The sequence below is a fragment of the Lycorma delicatula genome, chromosome 1 (genome assembly GCF_047948215.1).
Source record: "Lycorma delicatula isolate Av1 chromosome 1, ASM4794821v1, whole genome shotgun sequence".
Classification (NCBI taxonomy): Eukaryota; Metazoa; Arthropoda; class Insecta; order Hemiptera; family Fulgoridae; genus Lycorma; species Lycorma delicatula.
The window spans coordinates 134,900,092-134,924,049 of NC_134455.1; the positions used below are offsets into that span (position 1 = coordinate 134,900,092).

Consider the following 23,958-nt stretch of genomic DNA (forward strand, 5'->3'; position numbering starts at 1 on the left):
AATGCATTTGGTTCAACCAGAAGGATTAGCTATTTAAAGGAATTTTATTTGGGATGCAAATAATGTTTTTATCTTTTTATTTGACCCATAATGAGTAATCAGTTATTTTTTTATTTTCTTTCTCTATTTATCTACTGAAATTAACTTTTCAAAATTCATAATATTTAAAAGTGGGGCTTTATAATTTTTTCTATCATATATTTGTTTTAATATGATAGATAATTTTTAAGAGCTGCAGATCTATTAACATTAGAATATTAATACTGGTTAATATGCTCCTAATGTTAAGTTAATTGTACAATATGTAAGTGGATACTTGTGGTTTCTTTTTTTAGTTAATTTTACTTAAAAGTATATCTTTATTTTTAATTTTTTATACACATTTTGACTATTTTTTTTTTTTTTCAATTTATCCTATACAATTATTCAAAATAATTGTTGTAGTATATTATTAATATTGTAATTAGTTATTGAAAGGGCTAAAATTAAAAAAAATCATATTTTTATTTGACCCATAATGAGTCATCCATTGATTTGTTTATTTTCTCTCAACTTTTATTTACTGAAATTAACTTTTCAAAACTCAATATTTAAAGCTGGAGCTTTATAATTTTTTTCTTTTATTTTTTTATTTTAAATTCTTCTACCATTGTCTTCACAAGGTTCAAAAGTAGTGTTCATATTCTGTCATCACAAAATCATCATAAAAATCATGATCAGTTCCCCTTTCCGGTCAGTATTCTTAATAAGATTCAATATTCAAAGATTCATGATAAAATCATACGACATACATGTTCTCAGTTAGTTTCACTTCTGAAATCATTGTTAACTAGAACAAAAAATCAAATAGACCACTGCAGTATGTATTTAATTATGTACAATTGCACCTGTTATATAAATGTTCAATAAAATTATTGAAACATACCTTATTTGTGTTGACTTAGGCTGTCAGTACTAATAATGCTTACCAGTTATTTATAATTTTTTGAATATTCAATAATTAAGTAAGATCTTGACCCCTGTGCTAATAAAATTTGATATTATACAAAATGCAAACCATCAAACATAGTAAGTAGATAAGTTAAGCCTACTTTATTAATTTTCACAGTATCCTGCATCAAGCGGGATAGAAGTTGGCATTCAATTTTTTTGTAATGTTAAAACATACATTAAAAACATTTGTTATGTAACGTTACATTTAAAACATTAAATCTGCCTCTGTAGTTAGTTCTGAGATGGCGCCACTGAAATGCTATACTTATAATTATAAATATAAACAAACTTAACCTATGCTTGCTAACTTTGACTAGTGAGTGTAGGTTAAGTTTGGTTATATTTATAATTTATTTATTTGTCGCTTGCTTTTTTATATTAAACCTAGTCCCACCACAGGTGACCTCAGTCAAACATGAAAGGTCTTTTAAGAAATACTCCACTGGCTGAACCAAGCAACACCAGATTTTAGAGAAGATAGAAAAGACAGCACTCTGATATGGTGGGGTACCACTTAGAAGGTAACATGCAATTTGAAGCATTGGAATGCCCTATCACCACACACATGAACAAGAACAATATAAAATTCAAAATCAAACCAAAGCATATCACTTACATTTCCACATACAATGTAAATTCCTAATGGACCAACACAAAATTCTCATTATGGGACTGCAAAAAATAAGAAACACTGACCAGGACGCCATGGAATCTCAAGATACATACGACCAACAAAGGTATACCAGGAAAGAGATTGATAGAGTGATGAAAAGTGTCCCATAGTTTGGAATAGGTTTTATGGTCAGCTTCAAAATAATAAACTCTGTACAAGAATTCAAGTCACAATCCCTAAGAATCTCAGCACTTACCCTAAGAGCATCTAATAAAATCTATAGCAAAATAACGCCCTCGCCCCTACTAATAATAAAACCAAATCTCCAAAAGACCGTAAAGAAACAGAACATTTTTGAGGTCTACTTCACCGGACCATAATAACTTACCTAAACATCATATTAAAGAACTAACTAGTCGGACTTCAATATTCAACTAGCCAGAGAAAGAAGATACTGCAACACATCGGTGAATGGCCAACCCAAAACAGAGAAAATGAAAACAGACAGGGACTCAAACATACTCCACCACAATTATAAAACCAGAAATGACATTTGGAGCAGAAACACTCTTTCTTCTGAACGAACAATCAAAGACCAACAGACTCCAGAAAATCAAAAGAAAAATTGGAAGAACCTGCATCAACAAAAAGTATCAGTAAGAAAGACAGTGGTGAATCGTGCCCAATAAAGTTGCAAACAAATTGCTGATACCATGCTAAGAGGAGACTAGGATTCTTAAAGCACATCATGAGGCTGCAAGATTCAAGACTTCGGAAACAGCTGGTACAGTATAATCTCGACTCAAAAAAACACCAACAAAGGATGTAGATGGATTAGAGAAGTAAGAGAGAGAGGTTCTAAAGGAAATTGGCCTTACATCAGAAGGCATCACAGAAAAAGATAAAATTAAAGGGAAAAAAATCAAAGATAAAAACATTCATTTCACACCCACAACAACATTTTCAACACCAGAAAGGGCATGGAGATTGGAACATATGAAAAAGTACTCCTCAGAGGGCTACAAGGCATGAACAGTTCCTTTGAAGAGAATAGGATAATGGACTTACTGAAGTGATCCTACGCAGACATAAAAGTTAAAAAAAATAATAATAATAGTATTTAATACAAACTAAAGATGCAGGATACCGCAAAAACTAGTTATTAAAAATTAATAAGTTTAATTTATCTAATTAGTGTTTGGTGGTTTGTATTTTATATAATATTAAATGTCATTTAGTAATCCTTCTTTTATTACAGATGTGAAGAGAACAAAGTACTTGATTGGACTTAACAAAATCATGCAAACCAATCTGACAATTGTTATTTGGACAAAAGATGGGAAAGAATAGAGACAACAAAGTAATTTATAAATCTGATTTACTTTTGCAATTTTCACACATAACGTTTATATAATGATAAACTTTGGTGTTACAGTATTAACTGCTGATATTTTTTTTTCTTTCACCGATGATACAGTCCAATGTGAATCTTGGCATGCTAAACTTCTGTTACTATTGTTACACTATTACTTGGTGCTTCAATTTGCAGAGTATTTATATTTTTTAAATGATTTATTAATATTAAGTACATGAACTCTTCAGAATACTTTATTGATGCTGGGTAAGTTTTCATAATAGTTTTTATCCGAGAGATTTTATATTGTATTTTACAGTTATGTGATTTGTTTTGTTTGCCTTTGTTACCAATATAAATTTATGCAAGTTATTGTTGTTGTTGTTATAGCTAAGGTTATTTTCTTTAGTTTATTTTCATATTTTAAATGCTTTTAACAAGTTATTTAAATTAAATGTCTTATATTTCTACACTGAGTACTGTTCACCTTTCCTAGCTTCACTCTTTTATTATAAGTTGATGTGTCTCTGAACTCCATTGTCAATTTTATTGTACTGTCTTTGTATTTATGTTGGATGGATAGCAAGCAGTCTAAAAGCCTAACTTTTGCCTAATTTCTATGACAAATAGATTCATTCTAAAAATTATAGGTATTACTGATATAAAGTGTAAGTTATAACTTACACTTCAGAGATCAGATTTTTAGTTAAAATTTCTGTGTGCTATGTTAATGCAAGACCCAAGACAAAAATAATAAATTAAACAACCTCTTTACATGCACAACAAAAGAATAAATTGTTACACACATAGTTAAAAGCACTATGGAATATCTATCGTAATCAGCCACTTAAGTCATAGATAATACTTACAGGAACAAATTTTATATATTACCTGAAACACCAAGAGACTACAAGGCATAAAAATTATAAAACTGATGTAACACCTGAACAACCTCTCAAAAATAGCATTAGTAATGTGATGAATCGTGTACGAGTCGTGCCTTCGATTCGAATGAAAGAATCGAGAATCGGGTAACAGGAGAACCCGATTCTTTTTACGGTTATTAACAATGAATTGGATGGATGACAGGAAACCAAATCTTTCTAAATTACGATTCAATTTATAGCAATATTTCTATGAAATGGTAAATTATGGCCATATAATTATTATTTGAAACTGATGTCCAACTGTCAGTGGTTATTGCACATGCTTTTATATTATATAGTGACATACAAATCTCACAATAAATTCAATCATATATTGTGGAATTAAACTAGTTGTAATTGTTTTCCGACAAGGAAGCAAATACCCAGGTTTTAGCATATGAACAAACTTCTTGAATCCTTCATCCTCAACGAGTGAAATAGGTTGATATTCTTTAGTTATTTACCTAATTATTTGAATATTTAACGCTCGGATTTTACTTTGAGGGACAGATTTGTAACAAAGGAAGTAAGGGACAACAGTTGTTTTTTTGTTTTTTTTTTTAGGACAAAGATGTTATTGGATAAACAAGAAGGATTACGCGATTCCACAGGATTTGTTAATTTAAGGCCTAATTGCTGCAATTCATTTGGTTCATTTTGGTCGCAATAGACGTAGTAAGATTTAAATTGTAATGCATGTCTGAAACGATAATCAGAACAAGGATTTTTTATCTTGAAATATCAACTCCTCGGTTTACTGGGTTAACTTTAATATGACGAGATAGATTACTAGTCGTCCCACCAGCACAGGATACTGAACTATGACAAAGATTACACAAGGCTTTTCCAGAGCTTGCTTCAAAAAAGCAAGTTCAGATGTGACTTCTACAGCTTGACTTCTTCTGCAGCTCATGTTTATAATTTTAAAACAAAACACTCTTTTATAAAAGTGCTTATAAAATATCTACTTCTGTAAAAACTAATGACTTATAAAAATAATACCAATAAACATTTAGAAAAAATCATCTTCTGATTATGTAAAGTAAAAAAATTTTACGAAATTGTGTAGGCCCAAAAAAAAAAAAATATATAAACAAACTAAAAACACAACTCTAAATAGAACACGAAAAGATTATGCATCATGAAAACAGAATCGACCGTCGTCTTTTACCCATCTACTAAGAATAATTGTAAAATATATCTTCAGCATGACAGTATGCACTAAAATAACGACAATAAATAATATTGTGCTACATAGCTTCCCGCCCGAATGAAATTAAAAGAAAAAAGAATAATTATGTTATATAGGATGGGTGCAAAAAAAAAATAAATTTTCCCTTCTCTGTTTAGCGACGAGGTTTGTTGATATAAGCTTGTTTTCGTAAAGGAATCGAGTAAGAAATGAATTAACTAGAATCGTTGGACAGGTGAAGGGAATAGAGCATAAGCATTAGAAGTTAAAGTCTACTAATTTTAATAAAATTCGTATTCAATCCAGAAAAAATCAGAAGTTAACTTAAGAGTCAAATAAGAGTTGAAAAGAGAAGAATCGAAGACATTTAGTAGGTATACATAAACTGAGTCGAATAGGAGTATGAAGAGAACTGAACTGTTAAAAATGGGCGAAGAACAGAAAGAGAGCATGCGCATTAGAAGTAAGAGTCTTCTAAGTTTATTAAATATCGTATTGAACCGAAAAAGAATTGAGTCGAACTGGAGTATGAAAAGATGAACCGCTAAACTTGGATGAAGAAGAGAAACAGAGCATGCGCATTAGAGTTTACAGTACTGGTAGGAAAGTAAAAGAATCATTGAACCGGACGAACGATTCTTTTCTGAGAATTAATCGAAAGAATCAATTTCTGATAAAGAATCGTTTATCCCACAATTACGTGGCATAACAGTCAATACCAGTTATATGCCCACAACGCTTCTATAGTTACTTCTTAGATGGCGCCACTGCAACGCTATATTGAAATAAGAAAACAAATAAATAAAAAAAAAATCTATTTTTTAACCTCCAGGACCACTGTTAGGTATTGCTTCAGAGGAAGAGACGAATTAAAATAGCGTGTGAAAATGCTATGCCTGACCGGGACTTACTAAAACCTCCGGATGAAAGGCCGAGACTCTACCACTCGCGCAATAATCTAAGCAAAGTTAATCTATGCTGGCAAGTCAAGGTTACCAAGCATAGGTTAAATTTGGTTAGAGTACATTTATAATTTTATTTAATTTCTTATTTCAATATAGCGTTATTATCCTTTTAATACTGATTAAAAGGATAATCATTCTGCTTCATATAGGCGTTCAGTTTTGATAATTATATTGTAATGTCTTCATTTTTATTTTTATAGATTTTATCATACATAACAAAATCTAATTTCCTTTATCAGTTGAAATTATAACTGTTTAATTTTTCTAGCCATGGTTGGAAGTGCTGCAAACCTGATGATTTTTATCTCAAAGTGTTGTGGGCATACGACAGATTTTGACCGGCATAACAAGGGGCCATAATAAATTTTCAATACAGAATCGTTCTCCGTTATCCACCCCTCAGTCTCTTGAACGTCATTACTCAACAATTTATATTGGACTTATTACTGCACGTATTAAAGACTGTGTAAACGAAATTTGTAATTAAGTTCATCTTCATTCCTGTCTGTTCAGATTTAAGAAGTCCCCAGCAAGAGGTTGATGCTGTTATGATTATTATCTTAGACTTTGGCTAGTATGTTCATACTTTTCTGATTACATATTCGTACGGGGCTAGTGTTATTTCGGTTGTTTGATATTTATTTTTTTAATTATATCACTATATCATAGTCATTCGAGCCGTGTTGTACCGTTATTGTCTCCGTTGCAGTACGTAATTACAATTCGGCATCTTATGGATCTTCCTGCAAATGTTTGAATTGTTTATTTTATAAAGAGATAAAATGAATTGTGTTCGTTTGTTTCAACCTTCTGAATTTTACCAAAACATCAACTTTGTAATCAGTAGTATAGAAACCTCACGTTTTGCGTCAGGAAAACCAGTCCTGAGCAAGAGCCACTGACTCTGAACCGAGGTTTTCTTCACCAGAGCTTATGATGATTTAACTGAACATTATTTTGAATTGAAACAATCTAAATAAAAAATATTTGTTTTTGAATTGATATTGCATATTCAAATATCAGATACAAAACAAGTATTAGACACAAGTATTACACTTGTGGAATGTTAGTGATAAAAATTTTGTAGATATTTATGAATTTTTAATGGGTATGAAAGATAGGGTATTTAACGCTATAAGATTACAAGTTGAAAAATATAAAGGAGACAATATTAAATGTTATATCGTCGTTGTTGTTAAGTTACAAAAATGCGAGGCTGATAAATGTGATTTTTGTGAAGCCTATGAAAAAATTAACGAATCTTTTGAATGATTTATTCAAATGGGAAGTGGTTGGGTTATGAATAAAATATTAAAATTGGATCTTTCAATATCAGAATTCGATCCACTTTATAAGGGCAATAGTACATATTTACCAGTACCAAAAGCTTTATTTAATAAACGAGCTATAATAAATATACAAAATGATGATCAAAAATGTTTTTTATGGTCTATTGTAGCACATCTATTTCCTAATAGTAATCGTAATTATCGTGTTTCATTCTACAAACAATTTGAAAATCATTCAAACATGAAAGGAATAGAATATCCTGTTTGTGTTAAAGACATTGATAAATTTGAAGCTCAAAACACATTACACATATTGGTGTAAATGTGTTGTTTTATGATATCAAAGCTGATAAAGAATCATTTAATTATAATAATGTATATATAAACGAGTGAATAATAATCGAAAAATCGTCGTTTGATTGTTATTATTAACTGATGTTAAATTAATTTGTCGCATCCATAATAATCTAATAAGTATGACAAACGCACATAATGGTTTATCAAGGATGTTGAGTGGTAATAATAAAAGTTGTACAAAATGTGAATATTGCCCCTATTATTTGTATTGTTTTAAATCTTGGACTAGTGAAAGCAAAGCTTAAGAAAAGCTTGCAAAACATATTGAAGATTGTAAGCAAGGAAAGGTTCAGAGAATTAGAATGCCAATCGAATGGATTGGTAAAGGAGAGAACTGTAGACGTGGTAATACAATATCGTTTAAAGACTATTCTTCAACATTACGTGTCCCTTTTGTTATATACGCAGATTTCGAATCGTTTATCATTCTAAATCATATTACAAATCATGAACCAGCCACTAGTAATACTACAAAAACACACACTGCTAAACCATCTGGATATTGTTATATTATACTAGATGAAAATCGATGTGTTGTAGATTCAAAATTATACAGTGCTACTGTAGATGATGATAAGGTAGTTGAAAAGTTTCTCACAGATTTATATGATAAATACGAGTATTTCAAAAAGGAATTATCAACCAATAAAGAGTGGTGTATTATGAGTGAAAAGGATCAAAAAGATTTGAAGAACATACTAAATGTGGAAATGAGATTGATGGGACTCGTGTAAGACATCACTCTCACACAAGTGATAAATTTATTGGCCCTACACATGAAAATTGTAATTTAAATGGTAAACAGGTAACATTTATTTCAATTGTATTTCATAATTTACGTGAATACGATTCACATCATATTGTATTAGCATTGGATGAATTATAGAACGTTGAAATTGTATCTTCAACAGGGTATGGTTTTAAAGAAAATACACAGAGCTGTTAGTTTTAATTAATCTCCACGGTTGAAAGATTATGTTTTGAAAAATTTCAATGCAAGGTATAATACAAAAGATCCGATTGAAAAAAAAGTTTATAAACTATTGATCAACAGTGTATATGGTAAAACTATTGAAAATGTAAGAAAGCGAATCGATATGCGTTTAATCAACGACAAATTAAAATTTAAAAACCTAAACGCCAGTCCAAGAGTAAAACATTTACGGAAACGATGTAGTTGGAATATCAATGTTCAAAAATATATATATATTTAAACAAAACCATATATGTAGGTTTAACAGTGACGGATCTGGCAAAACTAATCATGTACGATTATAATTACAATCACTTTTTACCTAGGTATGGACAAGAAAACATAAAACTACTAATGACACAGAGATTCGTTATTATACTCAATTATACCAACTAAAGAGGAACATTTTGAAACAACAAAACGATTGAATCAAGAACATCCAAAAATGTTTACGCAACGTGGAACTTAGATATTGGTCTTTTAAAAGATAAAATGAGTGGGATGCCAATCTATGAATTTATCGGGTTAAGAGCAAAAATGTATTCAATGCTTTGGGAACGTAATCAGTGTTATTTAGAACAAAAAAAGACGGCCAAGGGAATTACAAAAGGTTCTCGTATATTTGATCAAAATTGTAATTTAAACATTTTAAATCATGACATTTATAAAGATCGTTTATTCAATAGAAACATTTCATATTCCACCTCGAAATCATTACGTAGTTTTAATCATCAAATACACTCGATTGATCAGTGTAAAAAAGCTCTCTCTCCATATCATGACAAAAGATTCGTGTTAGAAAACTTTATAGATACACTTCCATACGGAGATAAAGAAATTGATGAATATATGATAAAAAAGAAAAGAAATTAGTTTCAAGATGCATTTTGTATTATTTAGTATGTAGCATCAATACATATTTTTAATATTATTGGAATAACTTAAATTATTCAATTTATTGAAAATAATAGACATTTTTAAAATTCTATATAATAAGTAAAAATATTAATCTACATTACATCTTTAAACCTCCTCTATGAATCATGAGACCTTGCCGTTGGTGAGGGGGCTTGAGTGCTCAGGGATACAGAGTAGCTGGACCGAAGGTGCAACCATATCGGAGAGGTATCTGTTGAGAGCCAGACTAAGGAATGATTCCTGAAAGAGGGCAGCAGCTCTTTCAGTAGTTGTTAGGGGCGTGAGTCAGGACGACTTAAACGGCCGTATCAACATCACTCAGTCCTCTGAGTACTGCGCAGCTGAAAGCAATGGAAAACTACAGCTGCTTTTTTTCCAAGAAAATGTGGCTCTCTGCATTTTCACATAGCAATAATGGAGGCGCCTTCCTTGGTAAAATATTCCGGAGGTAAAATAGTCCCCCGTTCGGATCTCCGGGTGGGGACTACTAAGGAAGGGGTCACCAGAAAATTAAAAAATAACATTCTACGAGTCGGAGCGTGGAATGTTAGAAGCTTGAAAAAGGTTGGTAGGCTAGAAAATTTAAAAAGGGAAATGGGTAGGACAAATGTGGAAATAGTAGGAATTAGTGAGGTTCGGTGGGAAGAGGAAGGCGACTTTTGGTCAGGTGATTTTAGAGTAATTAACTCAGCGTCAAATAATGGGCAGGCAGGAGTAGGTTTCGTGATGAACAAGAAGATAGGGAGGAGAGTGGAGTATTTCAAAACGCATAGCGATAGAATCATTGTAATAAGGATAAAATCAAAACCTAAACTGACAACGATTGTTAACGTCTATATGCCTACAAACGCCCATGATGATGATGAGGTAGAGTGTGTATACGAAGAGATTGATGAAGCAATTAAACACGTAAAAGGAGATGAAAATTTAATAATAGTTGGAGATTGGAATGCAAGCATTGGAAAAGACAAGGCAGGAAATATAGTGGGTGAATACGGGCTGGGCAAAAGGAATGAAAGAGGGGACCGACTTATAGAATTTTGCACGAAGTATAATTTAGTAATTGCCAACACCCAATTTAAAAATCATAATAGAAGAATATACACTTGGAAAAAGCCAGACGATACTGCAAGGTATCAGATAGATTATATCATGGTTAAGCAAAGATTTAGAAATCAACTCGTTGACTGCAAAACTTACCCTGGAGCAGACATTGATAGCGACCATAATTTGGTGATAATGAAATGTAGATTGGGGTTTAAAAACCTGAAGAAAAGGTGTCAGATGAATCGGTGGAATTTAGAGAAGCTTGAGGAAGAGGAGGTAAAGAAGCTTTTTGAGAAGGACATCGCAAGAGGTCTGAGTAAAAAAGATAAGGTAGAAAATGTAGAAGAAGAATGGGAGAATGTTAAAAAGGAAATTCTTAAATCAGCAGAAGCAAACTTAGGCGGAATAAAGAGAACCGGTAGAAAACCTTGGGTTTCAGACGATATATTGCAGCTGATGGATGAACGTAGAAAATATAAGAATGCTAGTGATGAAGAAAGTAAAAGGAACTATCGGAAATTAAGAAATGCTATAAACAGGAAGTGCAAACTGGCGAAAGAAGAGTGGATTAAAGAAAAGTGTTCAGAAGTGGAAAGAGAAATGAACATTGGTAAAATAGATGGAGCATACAGGAAAGTTAAGGAAAATTTTGTGGTACATAAATTAAAATCTAATAATGTGTTAAACAAAGATGGTACACCAATATATAATACGAAAGGTAAAGTCGATAGATGGGTGGAATATATTGAAGAGTTATACGGAGGAAATGAATTAGAAAATGGTGTTATAGAGGAAGAAGAGGTAGTTGAAGAGGATGAAATGGGAGAAACAATACTGAGATCTGAATTTAAGAGAGCATTAAAAGATTTAAATGGCAGAAAGGGTTCCTAGAATAGATGGAATACCTGTAGAATTACTGCGCAGTGCAGGTGAGGAAGCGATTGATAGATTATACAAACTGGTGTGTAATATTTATGAAAATGGGGAATTTCCATCAGACTTCAAAAAAAGTGTTATAGTTATGATACCAAAGAAAGCAGGGGCAGATAAATGTGAAGAATACAGAACAATTAGTTTAACTAGTCATGCATCAAAAATCTTAACTAGAATTTTATACAGAAGAATTGAGAGGAGAGTGGAAGAAGTGTTAGGAGAAGACCAATTTGGTTTCAGGAAAAGTATAGGGCCAAGGGAAGCAATTTTAGGCCTCAGATTAATAGTAGAAGGAAGATTAAAGAAAACAAACCAACATACTTGGCGTTTATAGACCTAGAAAAGGCTTTTGATAACGTAGACTGGAATAAAATGTTCAGCATTTTAAAAAAATTAGGGTTCAAATACAGAGATAGAAGAACAATTGCTAACATGTACAGGAACCAAACAGCAACAATAACAATTGAAGAACATAAGAAAGAAGCCCTAATAAGAAAGGGAGTCCGACAAGGATGTTCCCTATCTCCGTTACTTTTTAATCTTTACATGGAACTAGCAGTTAATGATGTTAAAGAACAATTTAGATTCGGAGTAACAGTACAAGGTGAAAAGATAAAGATGCTACGATTTGCTGATGATATAGTAATTCTAGCCGAGAGTAAAAAGGATTTAGAAGAAACAATGAACGGCATAGATGAAGTCCTACGCAAGAACTATCGCATGAAAATAAACAAGAACAAAACAAAAGTAATGAAATGTAGTAGAAATAACAAAGATGGACCGCTGAATGTGAAAATAGGAGGAGAAAAGATTATGGAGGTAGAAGAATTTTGTTATTTGGGAAGTAAAATTACTAAAGATGGACGAAGCAGGAGCGATATAAAATGCCGAATAGCACAAGCTAAACGAGCCTTCAGTAAGAAATATAATTTGTTTACATCAAAAATTAATTTAAATGTCAGGAAAAGATTTTTGAAAGTGTATGTTTGGAGTGTCGCTTTATATGGAAGTGAAACTTGGACAATCGGAGTATCTGAGAAGAAAAGATTAGAAGCTTTTGAAATGTGGTGCTATAGGAGAATGTTAAAAATCAGATGGGTGGATTAAGTGACAAATGAAGAGGTATTGTGGCAAATAGATGAAGAAAGAAGCATTTGGAAAAATATAGTTAAAAGAAGAGACAGACTTATAGGCCACATACTAAGGCATCCTGGAATAGTCGCTTTAATATTGGAAGGACAGGTAGAAGGGAAAAATTGTGTAGGCAGGCCACGTTTGGAGTATGTAAAACAAATTGTTGGGGATGTAGGATGTAGAGGGTATACTGAAATGAAACGACTAGCACTAGATAGGGAATCTTGGAGAGCTGCATCAAACCAGTCAAATGACTGAAGACAAAAAAAAAAAGACAAAAAAAAAAACATCTTTAAAATATGGAACATCAATACCACATGTAAACTCTACCTACATCATGATAATTATAACCATTAGACAGTTTTTTCATACCCTTATATATTATATAAACGTCTTTAGAATTATTAATTTCATTCAAATCTGATAGTTTAAGATCATTGAATCTTTGATGTAAAAATATTTTTCCAAAACTTTCAATTGATGCAATAATTGAATCACCATTTTTTTGTCTTTGTAAACTCTACTTTTTAAATTCTATATCGCCTATTGTGCATCATTTCACTAATATTTTTAATATTATTATAATAATTTTAACTAATTAATTTATCGAAAATATTAGACATTTTTACGTATCTATATAATAAGTAAAAATATTTAAAATCAATATTTTATTGTTAAAAATTATCATATTTATATAGAAACAAATGAGTTTAATAGATGTGTGTTATGAACAGATCAAAGACAACTATTAATATGATATCTTCGGTGATTTTAAGCCAATTATTGATACAGATACAGGTGTTTTTAATGCAACAAAATTATGTAAAGATGGTGGGAAACAATTTAAAAAATGGTTTCAAAATAAACAATCAAAAGAATTAATAGAATCATTTGGTGGCCCGAATTCAGACCCCCAAAATAATTCATATAAAATCGTTTTAAAGGGGACAAATCCACTAGATTTAGTAATTTCTGGTACTTATTTAAGGGAGGAATTAATTTTAAATTTAGCTTGTTGGATCTACTAATTTCTATAAAAAATGGTATAAAATTATTAGAGTATTTCAACAAAGATTTTGTCATATCAAAATTATAATACTCAATTACATTCAAAGTTGCAATTTATAGAAATCGGAATAAGAGCCTTGTAGATGAAAATTTAAAACGTTAAGTTGCAAATTAACGAATTAAAGGGTAATGTAAAAAAATTAAAACTATGCCACACTATATTTATCTGTACTTTATTCACGCGATGATAGTGATAACTGTGTTATAATTTTAGATACAAATAAAGATGACGAAGAGTATAAATATTATGTTATTCGTGATCAATATAAAAATTTAAAAGAAGCATTGAATAAACTTAAAAAACATATTCCAATTTTAAAATTGTTTATCAAAAATTAAAAGTTTCAAACAGTGTACGATTTTTTAATCTTGCTTTTAAAGATCTTAAATTTAAAAGAAAACAATCATTTTAATATAGAATGTTAAATATTCCTATAAATATGGAATTTGATGTTTTTATACAAAAGTTAGATTTGTTGTATGAAAAAACTTTTAATAAGTTACAAATCACGACAACAGTAGAAGACGAGTAAATTATTATTTTATTTTTTCTTCTTTTTAGAATGCTTGTCAATTAAAGCCGATAAGCAAAAGAATTACACAAGCCAGCAAGACGTAATTATCCTACGAAAAAGACCGAATTAAAGTCTAAACGATCTTATATAAGCAGATATAGTTGAAATGATACCTTATTCTCGAACCAAAAAAGGTTATAAATATTTATTGACCATCATCGATTGTTTTATTAAATTTTCGTACGCTGTGGCTTTAAAGAACAAGACGGGTAAAGAGGTCGCGTTTGCTTTGGAACCAATATTGAAAAAACATAAAATAAAACATTTTCAAACAAATCAGGGAAAAGAATTTTGTAATCCACAAAGCCTTGTTGAAAAAATACAACATAAATCATTATTTCACCTATTCAGATAAAAAACTGCTATTATTGAATGCTTCAACAGAACGTTGAAAACAAAAATGTGGACTAAATTCACAGAAAATGGCAACTATAAATGGATTGATATACTACAAATCCTTGTTGATGAATTCAACGATACTATACATTCAGCTACTTCATTTAAACCTAAAGATGTGAATAAAAACAACGAATCACAAGTGTTAGCAAATCTAAGTAAAAAATACGATAGAAAAAAGGTTGTAAAAATTAATTTAATGTTGATGATCGTGTTCGTATAAGTAAACATAAAATGTATTTGAAAAGGGTTATCTACCAAATTGGACGAATGAAATTTTATTCGATTTGAGTGATGTTGTTTTGTAATACTTAATTCAATTCACTTTTTCAATTTATATATATAGATTCCCACACAATGTCGATTGTTTCAGACATAATGATATTTTATTTTAACTTTTTGTTATTATTAGTTGAATATAAGGGTTGTGAATAGAAACCTGTTCTGTAGTCTAAGAACTTGAAAATTAATTTTAATATGAGCGCTCGTTTCATTGAGTTTAACGTCTCTAATTTTAATATTTTAAATGCGAGTTTAACTAGTCAATAATTTATTAATTTTAATTTTTTTACTCGAATATAGAGGTTGTAAAAAAATCAAAAACCTACTATTACCAATAGTCTATTTGAATAAAAAAAAAAATTAATTCAAATATAGAGAGAAATGAATCTTTATAATAAAATGTTTGGTAAATTTTAATTACTAAATTCAAAACCTAGATTTAAATATTCAATCATTATAATTCATGATGAATATAGTGAAAGACATGTAAAAGCTAAAATTATAGACGCAACTGATTCGTTCTATTCTATTATTAAAGAATTAGATACTGATTGCGAAGAAATATATTTGAAGATAGGTTATCAAACAATTGATAAATGCGACACTATTTTTGATGCAATTTATAATAAAAAGTTATTTGAAGTATTACTCGAATATGATTTATCAAAACTTAATTTTGATGTTTTAAATAACATAAACGCTCGTTTCAAAGTGAGTTTAACTTCTCTTATCAAAATAAAAGATTTTTATTTGAGACGCGAATATAGAGTTTGCGAATAAATCAAAAAACCTACTACTATCAATAGTCTATTTGAATGAAAATTTAATTCAAATACAGAGAGAAATGAAACTTCGTAATAATAAAATTGTTGGTAAATTTAATTCACCAAATTCAAGACCTAGATTTAAATATTCAACCCTTATAGATCCTGATGAATATAGTCCAATGCATGTAGAATCTGAAATTAATTCTGCAATTGATTCGTTTTATTATATTATTAATTATTTAGATCACAATTATTTATCACACAATTCATAAATGCAACACTATTTTTGATAAATGTTATGATATTGATGATGTAGTCATTTAGAAAAGAATTTCACGATGATTTATCAAAAATTAAGTTTATTGTTTTAAATGTGAGCGCTTGTTTCAACGTGAGTTTAACTTTTCAATAATTTATCAATTTTTTTACTCGCGCTATTTGATGAAGTAGAGTCATTTAGAAAAGAACTTGAAGATGATTTTATATAGACACTCGTTTCTAATAATTTATTAATTTTTAATTTTAATTTTTTTTCTAGAGATATAAAGGAAGTACAACAGGAAACAAAATTGCTCATTGTGAACACAATGAAGGGGATATGCATTCAAAAAACGAAGTAGACATGGTTCTCTCTTACCAAACACTATTAGATGTGGTCCATCGAATTGTGGTAAAACAAATGTAGTTTTTAATCTTTTAGTTCAAGAAAACGGAGCACGTTTTCAAAACTTGTACATTTTCTCCAAGTCTCACCAACCTCTTTATAAAATGTTATCAAATTTGATGATGTTGAATCGTGAAATGGACCACAACCAGAGTCGATTGAAACCCATTGAATAATGATTTTTGATGATGTAATCAAAGAGAAACAAAATAATATCGATGCTTATTTTGCAAGGGGTCGTCACAATAAAATTGATTGTTTTTATCTAGTACAAACATATACTAAAATACCAAAACAAATCATACATGATAATTGTAAATTTTTTAATTTTATTCAGACAAGACAATTTAAATTTAAAACACATTTTCAATGATCATGTAAACATTGATATGTCTTTTGATGATTTTAAATCGATGTGTGAACAAGTTTGGAACACAAATCAACATAGTTTTCTAGTTATCAATAAAGAGAACGATAAAAATAAAGGTTGATATAGAAACAGTACAGATAGATTCATCATTGTTGAACGTAACGTTTAACGTTGTAACAACATTAAACGTTGTGTTTAATATCACTAATAAAATAATCGTTTTTAATTTTATTTTTTTCTTCTTAGAACAATGAAGAAGGAGAAAAAATGATTGAAATCGATAAACTTAATAAAGATTTTAAACATAAACATGCAGCCATTACGATGGGTTTGGCTGAAGAATAAGCTTTATTTGCCAAATGCTTCAAACCGATAATAGATCCTATAAATGAAATTAAAGAAAAAATAGATAAATCAAAACCACCTCCAACCGATGGAGATATTGATATAGAGTAGGACGTGAACTGGGTGATAGATTGTTACCTAATTTAGAAAGACATCAAGATAGGTGTGAACAGAGTTTGTTGGAACAAGATGATGATGATGATGATGATGATGTAGCCTCTTCAACATTGTTATCTGAACAAACAACATTACCACTACACTTTGAACAAACTCAAGGAAAACCTAGAATATATACAAAATATACACTTATATTAGAAGACAGTCAGTCTTCCGACATAACTGAAATAATTAAACCATACTTGGAAATGTTAAAAACAGGTCCAAAAGTATCTCTAGATCATGTGTATGGAGTAAAGTATGATAAAAATACAAATTCTTGCACTTTGGGTGACATTAGAATTGAATTTATAAATGATAAAATTCATTTGGTGGATTTCATTTATCCAGCAGCACCAGGTCTTTTAGAGTTGTTAGTTTATAAAAATCTAGACCTGAAAAAGGTTCACAGAGCAGATAAGCTTATGGTGAAATTTTAAAACATACTGGTCCCCACTTGATGGGCGTTAACTGCAAGGGGCCTCATCCGGCCAATTACAGGGGCTGCCCCTATTATAAGGAGCAAGTCAACAGGGTCAAGTGTATTAAAAAGCCCGCGACTGTTGACGGCCGCAGCTGGGCCCGTGTTGCCGGTGGGGGAAAATCAGCCCCCAAACCGGAGGTGCCGGCACCTGTGGCCAAGGCGGTAGTGAAAAAAGGAGAGGTACCCTCCCCAACACCCGCCAAGCCAAAACCGGCGGCAACCACCAAGAAGGTGGTAAAACAAAAGGCCGCGCCAAAGCCGGCTCCGGCGAAGAAGGCCAAGCCTTCCTCGACGGGAAAGGCAAAGCCTGCTCCGGCTGGGAAGGCCAAGCAGGCTGTTAAAAACACCGTGGCCCCTGTGGCCCCGCGCCCCACCAAAAGGGCGGCCGCGTCAAAAGGCGCCTCCAGCGGCAAACCGAAACCGGCTACCCCGTTGGAGACCACGGGCATGGACTTCCTGTCACAGATGACAGTGAGGGATGTCCTCCCAGACATTATGATGGTTTTGCCACGCCTGCTCCTGGCAAAATCTCTCAAGGACTGTATTCAGTCCTTAATAGAGTGCCTCATGGCTGTACTGTCCAGGTATGGTTAGGCCCACCCTCAGACTCTTGCAGTGGAACGCCAACTCAGTAGTAGGCCGGACGGAGGAACTATGCCGTCTGGCCGAGGATCTACTGATAGACGTGATACTGTTGTCTGAGACGCGCTTGAACCCAAGCAAGCAACTGACCCTTCGGAACTATTTTACATATAGGACGGATAGGCCAGTACGACCCGGACAACTCACCTCCGGTGGAACTGCGGTTTTAGTCCACAAGACGCCACATGCATACGCGCGTTGTTCTTCATACAAACGTGATGGAGCAAACGTGTGTGCATGTGGAGCATCTAGGCACGGTATGTCGGCTTATAGCAAGTCGGAAGACGCGGTAACCGGCGCAGATCTGGATGCCGTGCTGGAAAATTGGGATGGGCCCATGATACTCATGGGCGACCTCAATGCCAAACACGTGTCATGGAACAGCAATCTGACAAACCCGAATGGCAGATTGCTGAACGAAAGGGCGAAGCCCGCCGCTTGGTCGTCGTAGGCCTGAGGTGCCCACGCACGTCCATCATACAGGCAGATTCAGGCCTGACGTGCTGGATATCGCAGTAATGACGGGGGGTACCCTCCCGTTCATGATTGAAACGATAGAAGACCTCAGCTCGGACCATTCCCCTGTCCTGTTGGAACTAGGTCAGGCAGGGGGTGGCCGAGATCCCCCGCCTATACCCCGAAGGTCAGTTAACTTGAAAAGGTTCTACGAGACCCTCCAGCGGGAGTACAGGCCGGCAAATCCTGAGCTCCTGAACACCCCGGAGGAAATCGACGACACTGTCGGGCGCGTCACGTCGTCAATGACCGAGGCCCTGGCAGGCAGCTCATCGGCCAAAACTTGAGCAGTTGTTCGAAACGACCTCCCTCCTCATATCTCAGAAGCCATAACGGAGAAACGACGACTGAGGAGGAGATATCGAATCACCCTGTCCCCCGCTGACAAGCGGGCCTTTTATAATCAAACGGACAGGGTGAAACAACTGCTGACAAGCCATCGAGAGGATTCGTGGAACGAATACCTCGCCTCGATCTCTGACGAAATCTCCTCGGTGTTCAGGTTGAACAGGAGACTACGAGAAGGGAAGAAGCCTTGCCATCCGGTTGTGGGGCAGCGAGGTTTTCTTGCCTACTCGGAAGCGGAGAGGGCCGAGGTTTTCGCCGATACCTTGGAGGAGCAATTCACTCCAAACCCCCCTCTCGCCCCGAACGACGAGCACACAACCGAGGTGGAATCCTTTCTTGTAGATTATTTCTCACAGGTGGAGGACGCCCCTCTAGAGATTGACCAAGTCACTGAAGCGGAAGTTTCCGCAGCCATTAAGGCCACAAGCCCCGACAAGGCCCCGGGTGTCGACGGGATCAGCGCCCGTGCATTCCGGAACATACCGGCCTCCGTGATTACAACAATTTCGGTGATATTCACGTCCATTTTGTACGATGGATATTTCCCGAATTGTTGGAATATGGCCAAAGTCGTATGTTTACCCAAACCGGGGAAAAGTTCACTTCTCCCACGGAATTATAGGCCAATCTCCCTGTTACCGGTATTGTCTAAGTTGTTCGAGAGAATTTTCCTCGAAAAACTGAGGCGATACATGGAGGGAGAAGTGCGGCCCGAGCAATTTGGGTTCAGGGAGGGTCACTCAACTACCCTCCAACTGGTAAAAATAATAGATGACCTTGTCGGAGGCCTGAACAGGAAAGCGGTGACTGCAGCCGTTTTTCTGGATGTGGCCAAGGCTTTTGACAAAGTTTGACATAGCGGGCTGCTTTATAAGCTAGCGCGATCAGCGATCCCTTACCGCTATGTCAGACTGATGCGGTCATATCTGCTAGACCGACATTTTGTCGTGCGTGTAGGGGGAACGATTTCCTCTACCAGAGAAATAGCCGCTGGCGTTCCCCAAGGAGCAGTGCTTTCCCCGTTCTTGTACACTTTGTACGTGAACGATATGCCGCTGTCGGAAGGGGTCAAAACGGCCCTTTACGCAGACGACACGGCATATTTCTACGAATCCGCAAATGTGGATTACGCGGTCCGGAGGCTCCAAAGGCAGCTGGACTTAGTGGAACCGTGGCTCGACATGTGGAGAATCAGGGTCAACGGTGAAAAATCGGTGGCCGTGATGTTCACATGCAAGACACGAAAACCGGCCAGACAGCTAGAAATCTCAGGGGAGAAAATCCCTTTTGAGAAAACAGTTAAGTACCTGGGGGTGGTGTTGGACAGGAGGCTTACCTTCGGCGAACATGTAAATTATGCGACCCGGAGGGCTAAGGCCGCCAGAGCCTCGCTATACCCAGTGCTGAACAGTGCCAGCCCGTACCCACTGGCAACTAAGCTTCTCATTTTTTGGCTGTACGTACTGCCGATTCTAACATATGCTTACCCGGCATGGGGGGCAGTGTTGAGCTCCTCGCTTCAAAAGAAGATCGAGGCCGTCCAAAACATCGCGTTGCGGACGATCTTTGGAGCTCCGTGGTTCGTCAGAAACGCCACTCTCCGATCTGATGCGAGATTTTAATCCGTGTCCGTGGTGGGGGTGGCGCAGGCGCGCAGACTGTTCGGGAGAGCGGCTGTGTCCGAACACAGTCATCTTCGGGACATCTGCCGAGAGGACCCAACCCCGACAGTTGTAAGGAAGCGGCCTCACGCCGTACTGGACGAACCACCGTGATGGTGCGGTGCGGGAGCCGAGAATCGACAAACCAGGCTTAGGGGCCTCCATATCGCATGAGCCATAAACGGAATAGCGCGTCAGAAGCGTTTCTGGGGTCGCGAGTGCTTGATTTTCGCGAGTTACATAGTCTGAAGACGTCAAATACGGTAAGTCGCGCATAAAACAAAAACGCGGTCAAAATTTTTAATTTTTATTTTTTTAAATTTTTTCCGCGTGTGTTTTGTTCTGTTTCTCTTGTTTCAGAAACGGGAGAAACGTGGATGTAGAACGACTCGTCGTGCCGTCTTGGGAAACGGCCTTTCCTTCCTCTCATCCTGCCAGTCCAAAGGAAAGTAAAAAAATCAAATTTTTTATTTATTTATTATTTATTTAATTTTGGGTTTTTTTTTGTTTTCTCTTCGTGTGTGTGTGTTCTGCTTCTTTTGTTGCAGATACCAACAGCCACCACAAAAACAAATGGTTTCTTCACTGCGGCCACGGGGTCCCCCCAACCCCTTCTTGGACACACGTGTGTCTGAAGGTTAATAATTACGTAGGGTGAATAATTTCTGTTTACTTCTTCTAGGAAAATCGCCGCCCCAAAACCGCGATCGCGAATAGGTATCACCATTTTGTAAGTTCCCTATTACCTTCCTTTCCTTTCAAGAAAGAAGACAGAGGGAACAAGCCCAGCAGCCACCCGCCCAGCAGCCACCTGCCCAGCAGCCACTGACAGCACGGAAGAACGAAGAAACCTGCACTTTCCCCCGTTCAGCCCTTCGGGGCCTCGGGAATTTCAAGGTTAACGGCATGTAACTTCGGTTACTGCCAATTCTTGGAAAGTGCAGGCCAAAGAAGAATGAAGAGGTCTTCGGAAGAAGAAGAGGGAGAAGAAGAAGATGAAGAAGAAGGAAGACCCTCTACTCGTCCCAACATCACGGACTGGAGTCCGGAACAGAGCCCAGCAGAGATGCGTCCTGGAAGGCAGCCATAACAGAAGTGGATGAAGAACTTCTACACAACCTTTCCTTTTTAAAACTTACTAGTTAGATAAAAAAAAAAAAAAATAATAAACCAGCAATTGCGACTCCTCCGAAGTAGGGGTCGCATTGCTCCCTCCTTATAGTTAGTGCCCCGTTGTGGCGTATTCCTGCTAGCCTATTAAGCGTTAGCACCGAAAGGACTTCAGTAGACGGTCTGAAGGGGAATTGCGTCGGGAGGACCGGCTTCATAAGCCTAGCCTTCCGCGGTCGGCCCATAAAATCGGTTCGATAACGCTGGTTCAACAACGGATTGGAATGCAATTAAATCCGTCTTAAATTAACTAAATAATAATAACCAAAACTTGAGAAAATTAGACCCGCTATATAAAATAACCCTTTAAAAAACAAGCCCGATCAGAATGATCCAGCAGCAAGGGACTCTGTCCAGGTTCTGCGATAAGTAGGGAAAAATAAACTCCCGTCAACTTTGCATTCCATTCCATTCCCACTTGATGGTGCGACATGATACAAATACAGTAAAATCGAATAAATCTTTTAAATATAATGAAGTGATTAGAAAGCTGTTGCCTTCAAAAAGACCTGTTAACCCAATCTCCCCATGTAAACACCATTCACGTCTTTTAGTGGTTCTGGGTTGCTACATGATTAGTTTAATTACAATCCAGTATATTTATATTGGGACGATCCAAACGAGTTGATAGATAGATTGTATACACTTGGGGATGAATATGACGCTGGAAACAAAAGTGTTTCAAACGAAATCATATCTATAATTAAAGAATTGAATGATGTTGAATTTGAATAGATTTTTGAATATTATTTTTTTATTTTTTTTATATAGAGAAATATCACTATTAAAATTAGGTCACAAAGGTCGTGGAAAACGAGGCCCACCAGGGATAAGTTTTTCACTCACACCAGATGGAAATTTTGATATAAATCATCATAGATTGTGTAACGTATCTGATGCGATCGTTGATACAGATGCATTTATTTTGAGACGTACTAAACATATTATTAACGAATACATAACCATTCTGAAAGAACACTTTGTCCGACTCGAAAGATTGGACGAGTTTGACAAGTACATACAAAAACATATAGATGATAAAATATTAAAAATGGGTGAAGAAACTAAAACGTTTATGAAAGATGCGATTGAATTGCTTAAAACAAAAATCGTTACATATATAGATGAAAAGCTACACGGTTTCGTTAGTGAAGATCTCTTAAAAATGACCATCAAGACACATGTAGAGAATAAAATGCAAGCGATTGAATCTATGGTGGCTGAAATGATTCGTGAAAATGAAAAAACAAAATTAAAAGAAATTAATCAATAATTTATTTAAATAGAAATTAAAATTTTTATATATATATATAGATATGGTGAAGAAAAGAAGACGTGAACTTATTGGTTCTGTGGTGAATAAAGCTGTAGATTTATTATCAATTGAAGCACACACCATGTTATAATTATTGTGGGCCTGGGACGAAATTAGATAAAAGATTAAAACGTGGAGATAAAGGCGTTAATAAATTCGATGATGCATGATATAGCCTATTCAAACTATTCAGACACCAAAACCAGATCACAAGCTGATAAACCACTTGCTGAGCGAGCTTGGGAACGTGTAATTGCCCCAGATAGTAGTTTGACTGAAAGAGCGGCTGCTTATGCTGTAACAAATGCGATGAAATTAAAATCTAAATTTGGGAGTAGATTAAAATTAAAGAAAAGTGGGGGTAGATTAAAAAAAGGAAAAAAATAATATTCAATACCGAGGCGTGCTTTACATGACAACGAATTGATTGAGTGTGGAAAACAATTGAAAATTCCACATTTTAGCGGTGTTTTTATGTTGGATGCTTTACCAAAAAAGATTAGAA

At 34.6% G+C, this 23,958-nt stretch overlaps 1 protein-coding gene across 9 annotated transcripts in view; it reads right to left on the reverse strand.

Moving 5' to 3' along the window:
* LOC142322512 (uncharacterized) overlaps positions 1-23,958 on the reverse strand; it is a 67,812-nt gene that overhangs the window by 38,708 nt on the left and 5,146 nt on the right. Inside the window, exon 1 of one of the 9 annotated variants that reach the window (XM_075361640.1) lies at positions 3,852-3,960. The exons of the other annotated variants lie outside the window; for them this stretch is intronic. The gene's annotated coding sequence lies outside the window, so the exon portion shown is untranslated. Of the gene's footprint in view, positions 1-3,851; positions 3,961-23,958 lie in introns of those variants that run through there. 9 annotated transcript variants of the gene reach the window in all.